Here is a 5,058-nt window from a genome sequence, read left to right as displayed (position 1 = left end):
CACAACATCCCATGTTACAAAAATATACACACAACATCCCATGTCATAAAAATGTAAATAAGAAATCAAGCGAATCAAATATGATGAGAATACTGCGATTGCCATATATATCGAGACCACAACGTAAGTGTATCAGTACATCACTGTGTCATACATACATCAATCAACTAGGGGCTACATCACCCCTGTCCAAAAGCTATATCAAATCAGTATCAAATACAACAAGTACATCAAGTATGTGTCAAAAGTCAGTATCATCATGTAGTCTCCAAAATGCTATGCAACCAAAAGCAATCGCGGTCCTCTCACCAACGTCTACACAAGCCGTACTGATGAGCTCTATACAGATGGCGGCGGAGGAGGGGGAAAGTAAGTGTAAAGCAAGCGGCGTAGCTGAAGCTAGTCCTCCTCCATAGCCTGCTGAGTGCGAATGACAGAGGCAACCTGCTGCTCTAGTGTAAAGAGACGAGCAGCAAAATCTGGGGGTAATGATCGACATGGCTGAAGAGGGGAGTGTATCTGACCATGGCATGAACATGGTGGCAGCTGAGCTCTCTCGAGCTCCTGGAGACGCTGCGTGTGTGACTCGTGCTGATGAACGAAGGACATCAAAACGTCCTCTATAGTGTGTCCCACATGAAACGGATGGTATGGATTAGTAGGTGGCATGGCTGGTGGTGTCGACCAAAGCAAAGGCTCACTGGTGGGGTCAAATGGTGCCACATGAAATGGTGAAGTAGAGGGTGGAACAGATGACATCTGGGGCATGAAGGGAATAGACATCGGTACGTGCCCAAAAGGATGGGCTGAAGAGCCCTCTCCAGGCCTCGCTGGAGGTACGAACTGAGGAACCTGAAAAGTAAAATCAATAGGTCGTGTAACAGGGATCTGAGGGGGCAAAGGTGGAACGTCCTCATCAGCGGGTATCCAACCGTGCTGAGCATCCTCATCGGGTGGATCCATGTGGTCAGCAAATAGTGCGTGCTCAGGCTCAAGTGGAACAGGATCAAATGGAGCAATGACAGGATCAACGGGTGCAATATGATCAACAGGATGGTCAACAGGGATATCAGCAACCAAAGGTGGATCAACAAAAGGTGGATCAACAACAGGATCATCAGCAATAACATGATGACCAACTAACAAAGGAACATCATCAACAGGAAGATCGCCAACAGGCGGGTCAGCTATAATGGGCTCAACAGGAACGCCAGCATGTACCAGGTCATGCTCATGCATAGGATCTAGAGCAGCTGCCTGCTCAGGGGCCAAGGCAGGCTCAGGGTCATCAAAAGCCATATCAAAGTCGAACTCAGGATCAATAGGGTCAACGGGATCAGCGGGATCCTCCATGGGCTGGTCCATCGGGATATACTGAATGTCGTGATCCGGGTCAAATCCCGGAGGAAAGACGGGATCAGAATCCTCTATGTCGTCATGCTCGAATGCAAAGCTCGGAATAGGTGCAGCTGAGGATGCCTGGTCAGGATCCGAGTCGTGTGCAAAGTGTTGTGCGCTCACCTCATGAGAAGGTGCGGATGCCACAGACTCAAAGGAGTCTGGGACCGGTGAATGTGCGGGTGAGTCCTCAGCAGGGGCGTCAGCGATCATCAGAAGATCGCCAGCGGGAAGAAGGGTTGCATCCGGAATCTCATCCTCAATAGGCTCGTCCTCAAACAAATCGATATCGCCGTCAGCCTCGGCGTCGAGCAGCAAGTCATATGCGGGATAGACGGCTAAAGGAATAGGAGCCGGAATCACAACTAGGGGTAAGTACTCAGCAGGGGGGCCACCCGCAGGCTCATCAGCAACCTCGGGTAGTGCGAAGGGCTGGAAGTCGTCGTCATCTGTGCTAGTGGAATCAGATGTATGCACCTCATACTCCGAAGATGGGAGGTCATCAGATACGATAGGTAGGGGTCCGGTGGTGTCCGAGTCACCTGTGCCTGGTGAGTCCATGTGTCTGTAACACAAGCACAAATATGCACAAATAATCAGTCATACAATCAGGTATTCACATAAGTCACCAAGTAAAATATCACATAATTCTCCTAGTCCCACAAGCTTCCCAGCCTCCCAGACTGCTTTTCCTAGTCCCACTAGCCAATTCTCCCAGCCTCCCAGACTGACTCCCTAGTCCCACTAGACAATTCTCCCAGCCTCCCAGACTGACTCCCTAGTCCCACTAGTCAATTCTCCCAGCCTCCCAGACTGACTCCCTAGTCCCACTAGTCAATTCTCCCAGCCTCCCAGACTGACTCCCTAGTCCCACTAAACAACTACCTCGATCCATTGGATCGAGCCTCGGCCTCCCAGACCGAGCCTCAGCCTCCCAGACTGAGCCTAAAAATAATAAATAAAATGCGCTCAACATTTGTTTATAAAAAGGTTTTTGATCTGGACTTAAGTGGTATGCAATAAAAATGTTTTCGTGAGAGCCCTAGTGATCATAGTCTAGACTCGAGGAGGAATCCTAGTTCGCTATGATCAGAGCTCTGATACCAAGCTGTCACACCCTGGCTTTGCGGAAGCGTGGTTAATTTGGTGTGACTTCTTAATACCATAGCTTAATCATAACAAAGCTATATGAATTAAAAATATGCAAGATCATCCATTAAAATAAAAATATCAAAACATTGTCTTAACGGGTTAACACCCTATCAACCATAAACTTGTCCCACAAACATTACAACCCTAAACATAACATAACATAACATGATTCGAGGACTGTGACTTGTCCAGGAAAGAGTCACATTCCCCAAACCCTGGATGACCTCGGTGACTAATGCAGCGGAAAACATGCCATACCGTGCCAGATCTTTAATTCCCTGAAATACATGTAAGTTGAAAAATCAACAATAATGTTGAGCGAGTTCATGCGAAAGTGAGTAAATAAACCATTGTATTTATCAAAAACCCTGGTATGTAGCAAATAAGGAAAAAGAGATCACCAATGGTTTGCAAGGCCATTAATATGTGTGAAATGCAAGTAGGAAGGCTCAAACCTAGCAAATTTATACGTCGGGAACAAAGTCATCCCAAGGTCCGTTATGCTGGACCTGGGACTGGGCTCGCTACACCCAAATAGATCTACCGCTCCTGCCCCTCGGTCCTACCCTGAGGATTAATGACCTCAAGTTTCCGCCTACCCATTCACATGATCTAAAAGTAACAAACCTCCTTACGCTAACCATACCATGTATAAAGTATTCATAATTAATGTAACATGTATTTCACCCCCGCAGTTTAGAAAACTGAAAACAGTTAAGAGAAAAGGGGGACATGAACTCACAGTCAGTGCGTCGCTATACCAAGTACTCCGAATGTCAGGCAGCTGTGCAACGACCTACATGTGCTAATTCTATTAGACGGATGGCCGTGCCTTAGCTTTATAGTTTAAGTTTTGGGAAACAGTTAGACAACTATTTCGTGTTTATATCTTGCATGTACTTGGTAGTTAATCTCCTTCCCAAGGATGGGGGATTTAATACATGTGTATTTGTATTATATCATTAAGTCCCACTTAATATATTTTTACTTCTACTTCCAAAATATAAATATTTTTCTCAAAAATATTATATTTTCACTTCACATAATATTTCCAAAATAATGCGTCGACAAGATACGCGTTCATGAATATTTCCGTAATGCGTAAGTTACGTTTTAACGATTAAGTGGTAATAATAATTACCGGTGTAACTTATATGTTCGTCGTGTAAGCGTTTGTATTATTTTGGGTTCATCAACGTTTGTAAATATTATTTTTACTCTAAAAATAATATTTATATATTTTCACAAAATAATCATAAATAGTGTGGTGAAAAATATATTTATCGAATAAATATTTATCACGTTTAGTTTTTGTGAAAATCCCACCTCCGATTATTTAATAAATAAAGTCATGGCGATATATATTTTGAAAACATCTCAAAATATTTTAACACTTGTAAATAATTCTAAGTGTTAGATTTTAGAAAAATTTCGCCAGAGTTTCCCCTGTAACTGGAGGTGGCCACGCTTTCAAGCGTATCATTTTCTTTTACAAAATCACTTCAACAATTTCTTGATTCAATCAAACAATTTCCGACACATCAAACTAGTCGACTAGTATGTAAATCGCATTATTACATGAACTTGTAGTTTTTCCGAAAACTATAGTGTAGATCTCCTTATATTTGGTGGATCTTTGCATAAAATAGTTTAATCTTGTAAAAACCCCGTTTTTAGAATAAATCATTCTTTACAACTTCCCGTCATCTTTCTCAAAGATTGTTATTTTGTCGAAACTTCTTATTTCACAAGTGTTTATACACTTGTGGTTTGTAAAATCATATTCATTAGTTTGTCATCCGACTTTTTATAAAACATGATTTTCTCGACACTTGGTCCTTTGAAAATACCACTTGCACATACGTAGATCCGCTAGTTTTAAACACCATTTTACTAGTAAAATACTTTTACACAAGTTCATGTTTCTCGTGTGGTAGAGTTTCACCTTTTAACCCACGTACCGATAGAAACAAGCTTATGTCAAGATTCATGATCTTAACAAAGTCGGGTTAAACGATGATCCGAGCCACCACAACGTAGATCGGGCCTCAACAATCACCATATTCAAACACTACAACTTTTACACAACTTATGATCTTTTATCCAACAACACTTGCATTTTTAGTAAACTTTAGAGATTCGAAATGCATGTTTCCGACTTTTAACCGTTATAAATCTTATTAACCACCTTAGATATGCTCGAGAATGAGTTTTAAACATTATACCTCTAGCTCGGGGCTAGGGAAGAATCTAGGCGAAAACGATGTGGATAAAAGCTAAGTAACGAGGTCCTTCCACTTCCGTTTGCTCCAAAGCTCCTAATACGTGACCCGAAAGGCTTGTGTATGCTTGGAATGGATTGAACAAGACTCGACAATGGATGGGTAACAAGAGGGGAGTTCGGCCGAGAGTTGGGAGGGCAAGGGAGAGAGAGTGATTGTGAGTTGTGGTGAGTGATAATCCCATGTGTTAAGTCTTGTATTTATAGACAAATCAAATGCCTTAATC

Source organism: Helianthus annuus, chromosome 1, assembly GCF_002127325.2.
Source record: "Helianthus annuus cultivar XRQ/B chromosome 1, HanXRQr2.0-SUNRISE, whole genome shotgun sequence".
NCBI classification, from domain to species: domain Eukaryota; kingdom Viridiplantae; phylum Streptophyta; class Magnoliopsida; order Asterales; family Asteraceae; genus Helianthus; species Helianthus annuus.
This window is presented reverse-complemented; position numbering follows the sequence as displayed.